This window comes from Manis javanica, chromosome 2 (genome assembly GCF_040802235.1).
Source record: "Manis javanica isolate MJ-LG chromosome 2, MJ_LKY, whole genome shotgun sequence".
NCBI lineage: Eukaryota > Metazoa > Chordata > Mammalia > Pholidota > Manidae > Manis > Manis javanica.
Genome location: NC_133157.1, coordinates 45,749,151 through 45,768,756, shown reverse-complemented (window position 1 = coordinate 45,768,756; position 19,606 = coordinate 45,749,151). Strand labels below are relative to the sequence as shown.

The following is a 19,606-nucleotide window of genomic DNA, read 5'->3' as shown; positions in this document are numbered from 1 at the left end:
TTTTCTGATAATATTCCTTTCTCTTAATTAAAAAAAAAAAAAAAAAAAGCAGTTACTGTGTGCTGACCTCCAATGAGTTCTGCACAGTGGTATAGAGGGCATGTCAAAGTGTGGGCAAAGGGTCTGTTTGTTTCTAGGCAGAAGATCAAGGCCTAGCTTGGATACCCAGAAAATGAACTAAGATACGATATGAGGAGGAGCTTCCGGCATCAGCACTCTCTGGAGGACTCGTGCCGGGGGATGATCATCAAAAAGCCTCCACAGGGATCCGGACGATGCTGCGGTTGTGGCTGCATCCAGCCCACCGTCTCCTGGACTTGCCATAAGAAGGAGGAGGGAGATGTCTAGGCTGGCATGTGCATACAGTGAGACAACGAATTTGACTGGATCTGTACTGTTGGAACTCAACCAGGAGTTGGGAGGGGTGCAAGTTGTAGCACCCCAAAATCTCATGACTATAGACTATCTATGGTTAAAAGAACATATGGGATGTGAACAGATCCCAGAAATGGGCTGCTTTAATTTGTCTGATGGTTCAAGTACAGTTCGAAAATATCCATCATATCATAGATAAATTTTCACAAATGCCTAGGGTGCCTAAATGGTTTTCTTGGCTTCACTGGAGATGGCTGGTAATTATAGATTTGCTTTGTTTATGTCACCGTATTCCTATTATGTTAATATGTGTGTGCAAATTAGTTAGTAGTTTAAAACCTGTACATACTTAAGGTACTATACAAGAAGATATGTCAAAGAAATAATCAATCCTCCCAAGTTTCCTTCATATGCTACATCTATAGCTTTTCTTCTTCCTTCCTAATTACAAACCTTAAATAGAATTCGTGCCTCATATCGAATTTACCGAGTATCATAATTCCTCCAGGTGGTAAAGATACCTCGAGACAAGTGCTGGGCATAGAAGCCACAGGGCATAAATCTGCAAAGAAGTTAAAAGCTAACCTTTGCAAACAATATGGCTTCTCTCTCACTTACCAACTTTACATTTCCCTGTATGGCCCCGGAAGATGACTGGTTAGCCAGAGACGGGTAAGATTCCTCAAGGGAGGAACAACCTAAGACAGGCACAGTCGCAGGGGGGCCATCAGGTGAGAATTTGGGGATCAACAGAGGTGAGGCTCAGAACCTCACCCCCCCTGCTTTGAGAGAAATCTTCTGCATCCGTGGATGTCTTGCTGCCCTTGTCTAGCCTGGATTAATACTTAGTCCATAGGCACACACCTGATCATCTGATCATCTACATTTGCCTTCTTACAGCACTAAACTATGTTTTCTACCTTTATCTTGCATCTACCTACCACTTCAGCATTTTATTAAAAATAAAAATAATAATAATAATAGGAGAAATGTGGGATCCACATATAAATCAAGTACAAAAATCAAATGAATATTCATATTTGACCTGATGGTTTATAGGTCATATTGCATGATCAAAACCGAAAGTTTCTGTGATGAATGCCCTTGTACTGTTCACCATGTAAGAATTTATTCACTCTGTAAGAATTCGTTCACCATGTAAGAACTTGTTCGTTATGCTTCAGAAGATTGGAGACTGACGAGAATTAGGCTTGAGATGGATTAATGATTGTACATTGAGCATTGACCCCCCTATACTGAATTTTATTGTTGTTAACAACCATTTGATCAATAAATATGAGAGATGCCCTCTCAAAAAAAAAAAAAAAAAAAAAAAAAAAAAAAAAAAAAAAAGTTATTCTGCTGGCTGAAACTATGAGGTTGGAAGTGACAGAATGTTTATAATATTTGCTTATATCTTACACATGAATTGAGCCTATGTTAAAAGATAATAATGTATATTCTGCATCATTTAGCAATCAAAAGGACAAGAACAGAAAGACTGAAAATAGATTTGACATTTTTCTTTTCCCCCAACAAAAGCTAGGAGAAAATAATGAAATGCACAAACAAATTTACTTATATACACACACAAGCAAACTGGTCTCTTAAAAACTAGAAGCAAAAAGATAAGAGAAAAAGGAAAAGAGTAGATTGAGGTGTGTTACAGTCAATTCACTTTTCTTTCATTGTTTTAACTAGATTATTGTGTACAATATAGTGTTGGAGAAACTGCAGATCTAAGTTATATTTCTCAGCTCCAATTCAAAGTATTCTTTTTCATTAGTTTAATACCTTAGAACAATTTGCATTGCATTGAAACCTTGTAAAGCACAGTGTTACATGTGAAACTTTGATCTCCAAAAAAAATCAGGATCAAAGTTTTCCCTGATCTGGACATAAATCTCAGCTAAAATAAAGTGATAATAGTCTAGTCAAGAAAAAGCAACCCAGTTCAAATGCCTTTGAATTGGTGTTACTATACATGGTTAGTGCATTACTGAGTTAGTTAATCATTTCTTTGAACTTCCATATTCTGCTGTCAGTAGGTTAGGAGCAAATGCCAGTTACTGTTACTCTGACATTCATTTTCAGTACTAGTATTTCTAAACAGAAAAAGAAAAGAATAAACATGTGTGGCTCTGAGAAACGCAATACAGAGGAAGTTCATCATGTAAAGAAATGCACAGAGGATCTAACATCTTTATTATCCTTAACTGGAAAATTCTCATCCTAAATAACAGACTGATTGAATCTGTAGTTGTTATTTTTTGTTGTCGAAGTTAATTTGACTGTCAACTGCTATAATTAATGAAGTTATTAATGTGAAGTCAAGCAGCCTGAGCTTGGATCACAGCTCCTCCAATTACCAGCTACTTGAACTTGAGCCAATTACATGACCTCTTCAAGCCACAGTTGCTCCATTTGCAAAATGGGGATTTTAATAGTACCCATCATACAAGATGGTCATAAGCATTAATAAGATAACAGTTGTAAAGGATTTTCCATGGTGAGTAATTATGCAGTATTTCCTACTCATAACTGATTATCGGATCACAGAGATTTCAAAAATATTTTATCAACAAGAAGAATTTTAAAGTTTTTTCTGTGGAATTATCAGAATTCAATAGAAGAACAGCCAAGGAGATCAACAGACTGGCCTGTGATTCTCCATCCTGTGGAGGAAATAGAACAGTTCAACTCTTAACTTCTTTTACACTTTTTTTTTAAAACGGAGAGTTGTAAACATATCCTAAAGTAGTGAGAACATTATACATTATAAAACCCCCTGTATCCATCATCCAGTTTAATTAATTTACTTTTCAATATATTTTATATAGTGTTTTTCTTTACAAGATTTGGCCTGCCAAGGATTCCTGATGCCAAAAAAGTAAATGTGAAAACCACTGGCTAAATACATTCTAGCAAGAACTGAAATCTTTCTTAGCCATTAGTTTGAGTTGAGGCACCAAAAGAATTCTGTACATAAAAAGCACTTCAAGTTTGAGTCCGTTTGTGTTCAGCTTCCTCATCTCTGACTGCCTCTAGGTAATCCAGTTCAACCCAGGCATGTGGCTTTACACTCTGTCGTACGCCACTGGCTCCAGATGTCATCTCTAGCCCTGACCTCTCCATGTGTGTAGAATACATAGTGGATGTCTGATAAGCATTGCCGACACAAAATGCGCCAATTAGAAACCTTCGTTTTCTCACCCACCGCCATCTGTCTTCCCCATCTCAGTAAATTGATACTGCCATTCTCCCAGTCACTTACCAAACTGGAGGGATCATTCTGCTTCTCTCTCTCTCTCTCTCTCTCTCTCTCTCTCTCTCTCTCTCTCTCTCTCTCTCTCTTTGTATTTATTTTTGCCATTCACATCAGAATGTTTGTATTTAAAAAGACCCACTTCAGTTCTATTCACTCCTCACCACATGCGCAGCCACGACCCCAGCTGTCCTCCGTGCCTGTTCTCTTGCCTTCTTGCAACCCATTCTCAATGGTGTGAGCAACCGGAGTGATCTTTTGAAAACACAGAGCAGATCCCGTCACTCCCCTGCTCGAGGTCCTCCAGAGGAGCTCTGTCGCTCTCCGAATGCAATCCAAACCCATCCCAGGGCCCTCCCTGCACTTGCTCGCCCGCCACCTCCGCCCGTGTTCCCGTTCTCTGTCCTCACCGCAGGCCAAACACGGGGCCCGTTGCCCTTTTTATGCCATTCTTCAAGTAACCACACCAGCCTGCTGTGTCTTCTGCCTTTGCACTTGCTGTTCCCTCCGCCTGGAGCACTTTTCGGTCAGATTTTTAAAAGCTGTCCCTTTCATAGCCTCTTCACACCCTACGGGTCTCTGCTTCCAGAGTATCTCCTCAGAGAGCTACCCCTGCTCACCCAAACTAAAGTAGGCCCTCTCCCAGCCACTAGGAAAGTCACATAGCTGTCTTTACAGCTTGCATCACTATCTGAAATCATCTTTTCCATTCGTTGTATTTTGTCTTTTCATTTTCTAGAAAATAATCTCAATGACACCATGGACTTGGTCCTGTTAAGTAAATTTTTCCCCAATGTCTATATGCTGGCTGACATAATACATGTTTGTTTTCATAATATTGAATAAATACAAATACTATTCAGCAGTGGAGTGTGGACCACTGTCCTTGTAGATCAAAGACTTCACTCGTAGCTCCACCCATTTCTAAACGAGCTTTAGTTACTCACTTTATTTCCCAGAGTCATTTTCTCTGTCTTTTAAACAGAGATAATCACTACGACACATTACTATTGAGAAGATGGCACAAAATGATATAAAGCCTAGTCTCCATTTGTCTCCACTGCAGACCCATCCCCTGCCCTCCCCTGCCCCTCGCCACAGCTGGCACCCCTGACATGTTACCACCTAGATTCATTTTCCCTCATGTTTCTCTTGGAGATTCAACAATGAGCAGAGCTTGCTCCTGCTGGCAGGCCCGCATCCTCTCCTCATTACACTATGGCTTCCTCCCCCCTGACCGGGTAACACTTTGCCCGGCAGCTCCTCTTCTCTTCAAGTCCCAAGTCTTATCAGGCACTGGTTACTCCATCCCTTCCTTTTGCCCGTTCAGAAGTATAAAAGCAGAAAAATTTCCTCCTACCCCTTTGGGTGCTTTAGCTGGTCTATTAATTAAGTTAACATAAGATACATTAACAGGAGAAAAACAATTTTATATTTCATACATACAGGAACCCCCATAAAAATATGTACTCAGAGACAGTCAGGTAATTGAGGCTTGTGTGACATCCTGATTTAAGGGATGGAACAGGGGTCTCAGGCTCCAAAGGGGAGCAGGGTAACTCACAGGACCACAGAAGACCAGGTGTTGCCCTGCTATACAGATGGTCATTCAGATTCACAGTTACTGCTGCTAGTAGCTCCATTTCTGGGTCAGGCCTCCTGTCTAAGTTCTTTTGCATAGTTCAGGGAGAGGTAAAGGTTTTTTCTTGAGTTTGCTAGGTTTTGATTAACTTCACCTCATAATAATCTATGTGCTAAAGCAGCGTGCTTCAGGGTGACATATTCTGCTCCCCTTCAGAGGTCTCCCTGCTATTGTTAGTGCTGGGATGCCTTAATGCCCAAACCTTTGTAGATAATTCTTCCCTTGGCTAACTTTAGCTAAACTTTCTTAGGTGAGCATTTGTTTCCTGCCAGGACCATGATTGACAAGGATATTTTATGTGGACACGTTCTACATGGCCTAATGCATAGTTTACTTTGACAAATACTTACTGGATGCTTATTGCATACCAGGCTTTAAACAGGCAGTCAGTCAACACTACTTGTATCTAACATATATCCATAAGATCATGCAAATGTTCTAATTATATAAGTTAGCAAGGCTTTAGGAAAAATTAAAATTCAGCACAAGTCACCACCAAATTAAAATATGGGTTAAGAAAATGCAGCAAATGATTTGTGTTCTGGCATGCTGCTGCTGTTGTTGCAGCTAGTGTTTCTGCTGACTTTATGCACATACCCTGGAAATAAGAAATAGATCCATACACGTATACCTACATTAGTAAATAGGTTTATTTACTCAAAGCTGCAGCTTATCCAACTGCAGAGAAGAGTTTATGTACTTGCCAGTTGTCTGCTCAAGGGCATCCTCTGCAAATGCAGTGCTGAATGAGGTGAAGCAAATAAGGGAAGTGCTTGTCTCGCTGTCATTTTACAAGCAGAACTCCCTGACAAGGAGCTATCTGGAGGTCCTACTGCAGTGGTTCCTACGTATCCACAGCAGGCAGGTATCAGGTCATTGATTCTCAAAGACTCTGACACTGGGAGGTCAGAGTATTGGGATCAAATCCCAGTTTCACATGTTATTAGCTCTTTGACCTTAGAGGAGCTACCTGCACTCTCCAATCCTAATTCTCACCTGTGAAAAGGAGGTATAAATCAATAATTGTGCCAGCCTCATAAGGCTGTTATAAGAATAAACTGAAATAATAATATATGTAAAATGCTCATCAAAAGAGCATGGCAAGTGTTCATAAATTGTTGCCACTAGTGTGGTTATTATTAGTGATGATCCTGAGGTTAGGTAAGACACTGAAAAAGATCTTCAGAAATCTAAAAGTTATGGAGTCTCTGTATTCATAATAGTATTTGACACAGTATCTTTACTGTATTAAACATTCTATGAACTGTTCCATATTATTTTCATTGCAGACTACAAACACAACACACACACACACATAAAATACATAAATCTGCATTTCAAATTATATGTAGAGACTTGATTGACCAGGTATAGTGTATGCTACCACTGTACTAATCTGGTGCAATTTGCTAACGTCGGCAGCCCCCATTCAAACTTGTGGATGTAGGTTTTAATGTAGTAGAAAAACAACAATAACACGGAAGAAGGAATGAAGCTATCTGAGTAAGCTTGCATCTTCCAGGAAATCATCAGGAAACATGAGTAGCTTTCTTTTTTATGACCTCAGGTCTTCATTCTTCATCTATAAAGCAAAGGCAGTGAACTACACATAGTGCTTTTCAAAGAGTTGTACATGACACATTTGTTTAGGAATAACCTAAGATCTTGCTTTTTAATATACAAATTCTGGCCTGTGTGCCCACACCTACTGAGCTGAGAGACAGGCTTTTGGAGAAAGTAAAGGAGGTGACAGAACTACCTTGTTTTAAACAAGGATCAAAGATAATTCTCATCCACACTGAAGTGCTGAAACTGCCAGCATAGAAGATGGTCTAAATGGTATCTTCCAACTTGAATCTGCAGTGAAATATGTCCAACCATTACTTTTATTTGCTGTTATCTTTGAGATGTTTTCCTTACCTGGTGACTGTTGCCATAGATTAATGTGAAAATCAGCACTGCTGTAAACCACACAGACCTTTCTATGTTAAAACTATTCCTATTTACCTTATCTTTTAACTGAAGCTTTTTTTTGCCAGAATTTTAACATCCACAGAAAAGCATAGCCTAAATGGACTGTGAAGCAGTGAGCCAATCACAAGGCAACACAAAATTCAATCACAAACACCTGCAACTCATTACAAATTTAGCAGCACAAATGCCAGAGGAGGTAATGGGTCTCAGATAGTCTGTGCAATTCTGTCAATACTCACCTATAATTTGGACTTGACATTTACATAAAAGACAACATTTACAGAAAGGAAAGGGCAAAGAGTTTTACCAAATAGTCCCACTCTTTCAACTTCCCCTCCCTGCCAAGATGCTGCAGGAAAAAAAAAATCAATTCTAAATACAGGTGCTATTTGTATTCCTTCTGGAGTGCTTATGAGGCCGAATTAATTGATGAAGAATTAAACCAATATTCACTAAGGGAGTTGGAAGTAGTATATACTTCCCCAGAAAGTAACATTCTCTGTAACTGTCTTTAGTATAAGAAATAGGGACAAAAGAAAAAGAGAAGGAAGGGAGAGTGGAAATCAAAAGCAATGTCAGTTTTATTTTTAGATTTTCTTCCAATTTTTGTTTTAAGGATTAGGTGTATTCAATAAATGGAGACTTGAAATCTTACGAACAGAAACTGTCACCCTTATGCATATGGATCATTATGGTTGTCACTGTGTGGAGTGGAAAGAAAACTAAACTCAGGCATCTGGAGTTTTTAATCCTGCTCTGGATTTATTGTTAGTTGGGTGATCTTGGAAAAGTTGCTTAACAACCTGGGACTCTTTCCTCCATTTCGACTTTTGAGGACGCAGACTCTGGCTTGATATCCCCATTAGAAGCTTCAGTCCCAGAGTAAGGACTCCTCATGAACTAGGACCTATGCACAGTGAATTTTTCTCTCCACACTTCCTTCAGTGTTCATGTTTTTCATGACATAAGACTGAGAAACAAACACTGCGATTAGGAACAGATACTTTAAGTGCCTACTGCTAATTCATGCACCAACTATCCTAAAGAGAAACTTTGCTTTGTACCTTATTCTAGGGTGTTTTAAAATCTTAGCATGATTTTCTTTTGCCCATTCTTGCAGCAGTTTGGAAATTGCTCGCCTTCAATGCCACCTGATGTAAATCAAGGGAAGCAAACTTATTTCAATATGTATTGAAATTCACTATTTGAAATATTTGTATTTGAAATACAAATAGGGCAGTAGTCTGTTGATAAGAAAATCATAATTTAGAAAAGTAGTTTAGGACTATTCTTGGCTCTGTAGCCCATCATCTCAGGCAGGATTGAAGGTTTTAGAAAGCTCGACCATTTGTGTCCTACCATTTGTGATTTCCCAACTGAAGTCACTCTCATTTTTTTCTCACATGTTCCACAATGTATATGTCATTTCTTCATACTTCACCTAACAAATATGATTCAAGTTTAACATATTAACCCCTTCCCTTTATCTGCCAGCTATGCTTCTAAAGCATAGAGCCCTGACCATCTATGATGTAAGAGACTCATTCTCATATTTTAGGTGCCATATCAAACAGCCATATCTCATCTACCAGAGACTCACACCCAAGACCTTTTCTTGCAAGGTCCATGATTGCCTTTTCATCACCTCAAGCAGTTTGGGGAAGGTTCTTTGAGAAAAAGAATGCCTGCAGCACCTAAGTATCAGGACAGTGTGGCAGTCAGGGACAAAGGGAAGAAAAGGAAATAGGGAAAGAGATGATCAAAGATGACTAGAAACTATATATAAATGAAGTCTATTGGTCTTAGCCTGCTTGGGCTGCCATCATGAAGTACCATAAACTGGGTAACTTGAATGACAGAAAATTTATTTTCTCACAGTTCTGGAGGCTGGAAGTTTGAGGTCAGGATGCCCACAGGGCCAGGTTCTGGAGAGAGGTCTCTTCCCTACTTTGGAATCACAAATCTTTCTCCAGATACATTGGGGGTTAAGGTTTCATATTTGAATTTCGGGGTGGGGAACACAATTCAGCTCATAGCACTATTATAAAGTAATATGAAAGGGAAATGTCCACAACACTTACAGCTTAGTGTAATATTGTGATTTATAATAAGAAATACACACTTGGTCTACATCCACTGTTCCTGGCAGAGAGCTCCTAATACTTTTGGGTTTTTCCAAGGTATCTTTTGTTATGTTAATGGATTTTGAAAAACCTCTAGGTAATCTAACGCAAAGGCTGGCTGACAGAGAACTAACCATGTGATGAGAAGGTTGTAACTTTGTGTTCCCCTTCCTTCCAAACCACCCGGGGAGGAGATAGGGGCTGGAGATGTTCAGTCACCACCCGAGACCAATGATTTAATCCATGCCTATGTGATGAAGCCTCCATAAAAAGTCAAAAAAAGGGTTGGGTTTGGAGACCTTCTGGGTTGGTGAGCACGTGGAGGTGGGGGGAGAACGCTCACCCAGGGAGAGCCTAGAAGCTCCTTGCCCTTTCCCCATACCTTACCCTGTGCATCTCTTCGTGTCTGATTGTTTCTGAGTTATATCCTTTTACAATAAGCTTGTAATCTCATAAGTAAGATGTTTTTCTGATTCTATGATCCACTCTAGCACATTGAACCCATGAAGGGGGTTGTTGGAACCTCTAATCAATGGCTGTTCGATCAGAAGCACGAGTGATAACCTGGGTTTATGACTGCATCTGGAGGTGGGCCGTCTTGGGGAACGGAGTCTTTACTGTGTGGAATCTGAGGCTATCTCCAGGTAGATAGGCTCAGCATTGAATGGAATTATATGACACCCGGCTGGCATCGGAGAATTGCTTGGTGGTGTAGAGAACCCCCTCCCCATACACTGGCATTGATTACTAGAACCTTCACTTACAAACAACATATCTTAATGTTTTGTAAATAATTATGTGTTCATGAAAAAAGTGACTAGAAGGATATTCTCAATATATCTATGATAGTTGCTCTGAGGTGGTTGGATTATGAGTAATATCTAATTTTAGTTTTTATTCACACAATTTCTTATACTTAGGAAAATTATTATTAATAAATGTTATCTGAGTGAACTGACATACTCTGGAAAATAATCTGCTAACATCTACAGTGATTTATAGCCCTTTTACTCGGATCACTATAAGTGAAACTATTTCTCTGTTCCCATGAACTCTCAACCTCAGAATGCTTTTGTGGTTCTCCTGGAGTGTAAATTATGAGATTATTCCTGACCTTGTCGGGTTCTGGTGACATACTGCTTACTATGCTATAATAGAAGCAATTCAGAAAGTATTCCTTCACCTGAACCCGTTTCAAGTTATGTGGCTTTGCAACTGCCATTGTTCTTGTTCCTCACAGAATGTTAAGTACAAGAGATCCTTTATGGGACAGAACAGATAGGAGGAGCTGCTTTTACTTGCTAATTCTTGAAAGCACTACTCTGGCTTTAAGGTGGTCTTAGAAGGATGCAGAACAGACGTTTGGTGGAAGTGATCTGAGCTCATGTTGACGTTCTGCAAATGCCTGAAAGGTGTGGCACATGATGTTGAGCCAGTGTGTGTTTGGAGCTGCTGGGTGGGGCTTGTGGCAGACAGAAAACCTATGTTGGTAAAAACCTGTTACAAAAAGCCTCATCAAGGAATTCCTGGAGAGTGGAATGATGCAGCACCCTGAAATCCTCACAGGCAGCAGGCAGAGTAAGCACTACTCAGTCTCGCTGCTCCTCAGGGGTGCTCTCAGCATGATCCTCCAGCAGCAGCTGAGTGCAGAAGGTGGGCCAGCTTCCATCAAACAAGGCAGTTGGGACTTTGCTAAAGGAAGCTGGATTTCAGTCTAAGGAGGACTGTGCTCAACCAAATGTATGGGCAGCTGGGTTCAGGGCTGGGGAACAGAAAGAGGCAGGGAAGGGCACTTAGCATGTGCTGTGCACTTCGTTTGTGGGTGATGAACACTTCCAGGGGCATCCAGATGTGCTTCATGAGTGATAAGGAGCCATGTGCGCTACTTTCAATACTCACTATTTGAGTATTTAACGTTACATTAATGTCATGTAATTTTTGTCATGTCAGATTTTTGCCATTATCTAAGTTCAACCCAATTATTAAATTTAAAGTGAAGGAAGATTCAAGATATCTGGTGGTAAAGTAAAAATCCTTATATATGCAGAGTCAGTGTCTCTGCCTACTTAACCACCTCTTTGACTAATGGTCTAATCTGCATATGGCTTAAAATTCTTCACTTAGTACTTCCTTTGCTGCTGTGCAGAACCTCGAAGATGCTCTGCTGAGTTGTATCTCCAGTTGCACGCTATCCTGGCTGGCAGCTTACCCCATCATAGGGCTAAGAGCCCTTGAAGAGTGTTTATTTCACATTCCATTAATTAGGTGTATACATTTGACCTTGCTAATCTCTTCAGGGCAACCAGAAGAGAAGTTTTACATTTTTTGACATAACACAATCTGGGTGAGAGCTAAATATGGGAGGCAAAAGAGAAGCCCAGACACCGTATTCAGGAGGGGTAAATATCCTTCCAATTTATGCAATGTTGGGAAGACTTCTTGATCAAAAAATTAGACTTAGCATTTATGCTACCAAAGGGTCTGGTGGTCACAGGAAGGGTCTGTCTAAACAACTCGATCAGGTTCATTTTTGAAGTATGATGTGTTACAACTATGCTAATTTTGGAGGCAGCCACACTGGAGAACCCTTCCATGGATTGGTTGACTTTGTCTGTAAGAATAGAAACACTCAACACATTCAATTCCATCAATATGTATTTCTCTTCAAAAAATTCCAAACTCTATTTCTGTTTAGTCTATTAGTTTCTATTTATAATATGGTTCTGTTTTCACTTTAGATTCAATTACCTTGAAAAGCCACGAGAGCCACAGAGAAAATGCTTTATTGCTATTTGAGATTTATTTCCTTATAAAGGATGAACTTCTCTTTACTCCCTTCTCCTGCCATTAAAAAAAAAAAAAGGAATAACAGAACATCTAGCAATCTCAAAATCTTCCTCGGTTTTATTAACTTTCCTTCCACCTTTTCCCCCCGACAGCATTCTACCATTTTAAATCTGAGAAAAGGAACAACTCCAACACCAAGAATTCTCAGGCTTTCTTCTCATTCTCCAGAGAAGTAGAAGTATAAAACTGCAGTTGAGAACCCGTGCTCAAGAGGTAACAAGACAGGACTCAAATTCCAGTCTCTCTGTATAACCCTGGATGCAATACTAAACCTTAATTTCTCTTGTTTCTAAAATACTGTAAGAAGCCTCAGTGTGCTGTGTGAGGATGAAATGACAATCAAGAACCAGGCGTGTAGTGATTACACAATAACTTATATTACTATTACCTACAAAAGTACATAGTAAATTATTCCCAATTTACTATAGAAAAATAGAGACTTAAAGTATTAAATATCATGTCAGAGTTCATATGGCTGGGGAATCACAAGCCACGTCTTTTTAACTCCAAAGTATGTTTTCCATCTGTATGCAATTTTTTAGTATATTTATTTTTTTAATTCCAATACGCTAGGTCATCAAACTCTAGAAAGGAATTTAGAACAAATGAACAACCACAAAATCCCCCAGACCTGCTAGTCACTCTTGGTCCTCGATAGAACATATAAATAGTTAATGAAATCCACCCAGAATAGCTGGCTTGAACCCTTTCATCTTCAAATTCATCTAGTGCTGGCTGACCTGCACTGAAAGGAAATATTCAGGATGCTCCTTTGCTAACTGAACGTTTGTTTGTTTGTCTCTTCCTTGCCTACTAGGTGTACATTAACATTTTGTTTCTTTTACAAAAAATATTTAAATGCAAAGAGGAAGCAAAACACTTAATCTGCTCTAGTAGATCTGTGAGACATACGGCCTGTGGAGTAATTTAATCCAGCACACCATGGGATCTGAAAATTGCTTCTTTCCATCCCCTGCTGTACCCGATCTGAATGTGGGAAAAACAGTCTCAAAAACAAGGGCTCCTGAGTGTTGTTTCTAAGGGACAAGGCCCCAGAGGTGCACAATGGGGGGTGGGGGGTTGTGAATTCAATTTACTCATATTCAGAGCAGTGGAGGAGAAATGACTGTAGTTCCACTCACTTTTACAGTACTCTGAGTTGGAATAGAAAGAAAAGAATTCAAAGCTTCTGACTCATGTAAGGAAATGCAAACCCAGATTGGACACAAGAGCAGAAGGGGAATTTCTGGAAATTCAGAGAGCTCCCATTGATCAACTAATCCCTGGCTGAGTCAACACTAACACTGTCACCTCGTCAATAATCATGGTGCTTTGTACAAACTACCCTAGTAAACACACACACACACACACACACACACACACACACACACACACACACACACACACACACATACTTTAAGAGTTGCTAATTCATATTTCTACATTCTTTGAGAAAAAATAATATAAAAATTTGATCAAACCCTCTTTTAAAAGGTTCTTGGATATTATGTTTTGAGTACACATGATTAAAATACTTAATGATGCCTTTTACAAAAATGAAAAGCTCTCCATTTCAAGAAGTTTTACCCCTTGTAATAGTCTCATTAGTTTTTTTTCTCTCCTAATGCCAATTTCAATTTATTTTATTTTATTATTTCCTCTTTCTTGGGTTCTTTAGTGGAATTTCATAATCCATAGGGCTGGAGCATGTACAAACATGAATATCACAAATACACCACGCTAATCCAGTGTCCAAGAAATGTAATTCTCCATAAAACATAAAGGCATATCCAAGAAACACAATTTGATGGAGATTTTCCAGGGAATAAATTCATTACATCCCAGAACATTCCAACACACCCAGAAGATGGCATACAAGCCTCTTCTAACTGCAGGTTACCGCTAAGTCTGGAGTTGCAGAATCTGGTGCCTTACCTTGGTACTCTCTTTTCATCTAGCTGTAAATTCATAATAAATAATTTTGAAAATTTTATACCTGTGTAGCCTGTGCCATGGGCAAAGATAATAAGACTAAGTCCCTGAGGGCTAGATGCATGGATTAGTCATCTCTTACTTGTTCTCTGAACCTAGCCTCATCACTTCAAGTCCCTGAGTTCTCATTTTGGCATTTCTGGCATGGGGATACTACTGTATAGCCTTAGAGAGAGGATTAAATGAGATTATCTATGTGTAAGTGCTGGCATACACCAACTTTTCAAGAAATAACAGCTGGTGATTTTGTCACTCCAGATTCAATATTTAAAAAACAAACACACACATACAGTTAATATAGTGTTATTATCCAAGAAGGACCTTCTCACTTAATATAAAGGGACATTACTGGATCAACTGACAAAATTTAGAGACTGTAAATTAAAAACTTGTTGGATCAACGTTAAATTTAGTCAAATTGAGAACTATACTGTGGGTATGCAAAAGAATGTGTAATAGGCTCTGAGACCAATTTCAAAGGGTGTGTGTGGTGAGGGTTCCCACACACACACCATCAGGCAGTTCTCAGACACCAGCAAGGTGCCCCTTTGCTACAAGCCCCTAGGCTGTCACCTATCCTTCTGACCAACAGGCCACAGAATGGAGGTTCCACTTAACTCCTCAGGTTTGATTAATTTGCTAGATTGGGTAACAGAACTCAGGGACAGTCTGATTTATTAAAAGATATGGTAAATGAGTAACACCCAGATGAAGAAATACATAGGGCATGTCCTAAACAAGAGCTTCCAACCTCATGGAGCCTGGGGCACAGCAGAGTGGCACATAGAAGTGTTCTGGTTCCCCAAGCAGGGAAGCTCTTGAGAAAGGGGAAAAGAAAAAAAGGGCAAAAAGCTCTTCTCTTTGGTTTCTATGGAGGTTTCATTACATAATTGACTAAGCCATTGAACATTGGCTGTTTCAACCTCAAGCCCTCACCCCAGGTAGGAGGTGGGGTGGGATTGAAAATTTCCACCCTCTAATCACATGATTCCTCTCCTGGCAACTACCCCCTGCCCTTGGGTGCAGGTTCAAAAGTATCCTCATTGACATAACAAAACATCCATTTCACCTTAATGGCTTTGAAACATTTTCAGGAATTGTGAATAAAGGTCAAATGTATCTGAGAAATACATTTTGGTCATCTGAATGACCAAATATATACTTACTATGGGTAAATTGCAGAATTTTCAGGATCTCCTGTCTGTTCTTAGCCATTTACATATCAATAGGTGTTTACCACTGCAGAGTCTCCTGCAACCTCTGGGGAAAGGGGTGGAAAGATAATGGCCATTCTCTCCTTCCCTTCATTCCTGGTAGGTAATTGGCCTGGAGCCTGCCTGTCACCACAGACCTGCCAACAGAGTTCCTCCCAGAAGGAGCAGATGGGAAGTGGAGAGGTGCTGTGCGCGAGCAGCGACCAGAGGAGACTGATGGGCCAGGGCCCAGCTAGCGGATTTGAGCAAGCTGTGAGCAATAAAAAATGGTTGCTCCCAACCTATCCTTTCCCTTGACTTATTTCAGTTTTACCAGTTTCACAGGGGATTTGCCCTGGGTTGGGAAAACCCTTTCCTCCAGAATTACACTTACAAATCATTATATTGCTATATACTTATATTTAGGAAATGCACACTGAAGTATGTAAGGTAAAAAACCATAATATAAGCAATTTACTCTCAAATAGTTCAAGAAAAAAATTATATACACACATACATGTATAAGCAGACAAATCAAAGACTCTAGAGACCAAGAGATCCCTAAAATAAACGGGTTTATTGAACCTTTATGGATGCAGCCAGATAAATACTGAGTCCTGGGACAGGAAGTCTCTGCTATACCAGCAGCAAGGCCAGTTAACTGAAACAACTTGTCCACTATCCAAGAAACAGGGCACATTTATGAGGGGCCTCAAGGAAAGAAAGTTCATTACATTCACATTGGCTACAGATAAGGCAGGCAGGCTAACCAGAGGCAGGAAAGTCCAGGGAAGGTGGTTAGCCCATAGAGAAGGCTTGTAGATTGGTTGCTGATGATGGTCAGAGACTGGTCTCATTCAAAGGGGATGTGGTAGTCTAGATGACTGTTGAAGTGTCTTCATCCAGGAACTTGGGATTTCTGGTTAGCTATTGTTAGGAATGTTAGCTAGAAAGACAGATGTAAGCAGCCAAAAAAGGGGGAGTTAAGGCTCAATGAAAAAGATGCCCAGGTAAGGTTCAAAGAAAAAGCTGCCCAAGCCCTGCCCAGGTCGGGGACCCCATGTGAGGGCAACAAAGGCTTTATAGGGAAATAACTTCCTCCCCAATGGGGACATGATCAAACAGAACTAAGAACTGCCCAGATCACACCTCAGCATGGGGGGAGGACATGCTCACGGAGAGAGATGACTATAGAAAGACCTGTAAAGCAAATAACCCCACCTTGTCGGTCAAAAAGGTGCCTCCTAACCAGAAGACAATATATAAGCCTTCTGTGAGCAAGGCCTTTGTCTACCTTGGCTCTGGCCTGCTCCTCCCTTGGAGTGTTTTCAAATAAAACTTTCACTGTGCTTCACTATTGTGTCTCTGTTTTTCTTTGTTGCAGGGGGACAAGGACCAAGGAAAAACTCAATGCATAACACTATGGCCAGTGGCTATTGTCTGGTATTGTCTGATGACCTTCCCCTGTCTCTCTTCCTTATTCTCAGAACCTTCTGTTATTTAATTCAGGACATTTCACAATTTTTGCTTGGTCAAAACTTTTTTACATACAATATACAAAAAGACAGGGCATGTGCCAAACAAATGTGGCAATATATTAACAGTAGGTGAATCTGGGCAAAGAGTATATGAATTTTTTTATATTATTCTTGTAATTCTCTGTAAGCTTGAAATTAAAATTTACAAAGCTAAATCAAAGTAATTACAGTAAACAAAGTAAATATAGCTATAGTTCAGTGGTGCTGAAATGGGTGGGGAAGGGAGTGGGCTTGGAATCTGAGAAGCACCTACAGAGAATCTATATTCATCCTGGAGAAATAGGAGAGGGATAGGATGAAGATATCCCTTGAGCTTGCAAATACAGATATAGGAAATAAAGTCAGATATATATATTTATTTTTACCCATTGTGGATAAAATGAAAGTTCCTGTGGCCAGGATTCTCACCTGGCCCTGGTTGGCTAGCTCACTACACATGTGTGGGCAATACATTGCTATTGACTCCATATAAAAAGCTCTGCCCAGTGCTCTGGGTGACATGGTGACACTGCTGCAAGGCTGCAGAAGAGCAGAGCAGAGGCTGGAGTGGTAGCAGCACCGAGGACAGAGGCCGAGAGGATGGCTGTGCGAGCAGAGAGGCCCAAAGGCAGAGACCGGGTTGCTGCATGCAGACTTGCTCTGAGTGAATGGCATTTTAGTGGCTGACCTGCCACCATGGAAATAAAGTTGGGTATAACCCTTTCACTCCAAGAATGTTCTACTGTCATTCCTTTGTTCTCTTTGAATCCATAGTGAACTTGCCTGGGGCTGAAACCCATTAGCAAGACACCCAGCACTTCCCAACAGGTGGTACAGTGAAATGTAGTATGTTCAAAATATTTATCTGAGTCCATGGCTGAGAAATTAACGTGCAGTGGATTGTTGGAATTGCTGAGCTGATTCTCTAACCTACTTTTCCACAGAACAGTAGTCTGTGAAATGTTCCTAGGGAGATGAAAGAGACTATCAAAGTTTGGGAAATGCTGCCCAGCAATCTGGGCTTAGAGATACACTATGCACAAAGGCATATGATAGGCTCTAAGAATTTCACAGTAAAACCTGGATCAGGTTTTTCCTGTTGTGGGTTGTGCTCTCTGATGTAGACACTGAGATGGAGTTCTGGGTGCCAGGGAAATACATCAGTCACTGGATGAGGAAAACCAACAAGGGGGTTCTCCACAGTTGAAGCCCCCCTGCAGGAGCTGAGAGCTGAAGGCAGTCTGAGGACCTCAGTCTGCTCTCCACACTTCTGTAGCTCAGCCCCAGTTCTTCCTTAAAGAGAGTGGATTTCCATAATGATCACATTTGGCTACACCAGTTTCTATGCTGCATAATACACTTTAGAAAAGGATGCTTTAAACTTTTAAGAGCAAAGAAGTTATCTCTCCAATATTAATTAAGCTGCCAGAGATAGAACACTGCACTCCATGACCACTGCTCTCAGATGTAACTTTGCTTTTATTCTTTTGTGTCTGTCCCCAGTAGTATGTTCCTGGTAATATAATGTAAGTTAATCAAGGAGTGTATTTGCTTGGCATAGTATTTACAAGACATCATAGAAGTAGACAGTATTTTTTTATGATACCCTCTTTTCTCCTACTGCCTTCTTTAAAACCTTACATGTTTAACATCATGAAACCTCCTTGGCTCCTAAATACCTTAGATTCAGGAAAAACCATTATGGCCACAGTTCAGTATAATTAAAGAAGCACCAGAACTGGATGCCTCTGAAGGACAGCCACCTGGATGAGAGTCACCAATACTAACCACCTGCTCTATGTAAGTGATGTCAATTCCTCTTACCTTCCTCTATAAAAATTGGTTAAGTCAATATATGCGAAAAAAGTTTTGCAAATTTCAAAGCACCCTAAAACACAGGGGACTTGCTTTGTCATTATTATAATTACCATCCTCATCAAACTTGGCAAAATTATTATTACATAAGTAATAGAATACAATCACACAGAAAGATTTAGAAGAGTTCAGCTCTCATTTGACTGTACATTTGTTCATTCAACAAATATTTCTTTAGCATCTCTGCTGGGTCAGGCAATGTTTTTGGTGCTCATACCAAAGGATGAGTGCCTTATTGCAGGAAAAGAGCCACCAGCGGTAAAAGGTTTAATAAGATGTGTATGTAATTTGTTGTTGGCAGAGCTCTGACTTCAAGCACAGCCACCTATTAATTAAAGCCGATTATTAGTACTACAAATCTGTGCCAGAGTACAAGCAAGGAGAATTCCCCCATTGTTTAATATTTACCATCTGGGTCTCGCCCTCTCATCACTATTAGGGCACAAGCAGTGGCTCCTTTGAAAACTACTTGACACTCAATTCCCCAAGTGTGCTTCCACTCAGAGACACTGATGACAAGAAGCACCTGGTAAGTGCAAGAACTGTGCTATCAAGACAATAGAAATGGAGAGTACAAGAGAGCCCTGCTTGATCTCAGGGAGAAAGCATTTTCCACAGCCTCTGTGGCACTGTCAGCATAAAGGATTGGGGAGCATATGGCAAAGAAGGAAGGCGACTTACAGTCTTTTTCTAAAAATTAGAGCTCTGTTAAAAACTTTACAGGGCTCTCAAACATCTGAATCATGTATTTCACTCATCTAAAATGTTCCATATTGTTACATAACACAGAATAAATTAATAAC

General features: G+C 40.1%; 1 long non-coding RNA gene across 1 annotated transcript in view; it reads left to right on the top strand.

Annotated features, from left to right (window-relative positions):
* LOC108396155 (uncharacterized) overlaps positions 1 to 16,363 on the top strand; it is a 69,067-nt gene extending 52,704 nt beyond the window's left edge. The window contains exons 7-8 of the long non-coding RNA XR_001852877.3: positions 12,319 to 12,439; positions 15,536 to 16,363. This is a non-coding gene — a long non-coding RNA (uncharacterized lncRNA). The remainder of the gene's footprint in view (positions 1 to 12,318; positions 12,440 to 15,535) is intronic.
* The last annotated feature ends 3,243 nt before the right edge of the window (positions 16,364 to 19,606 follow it).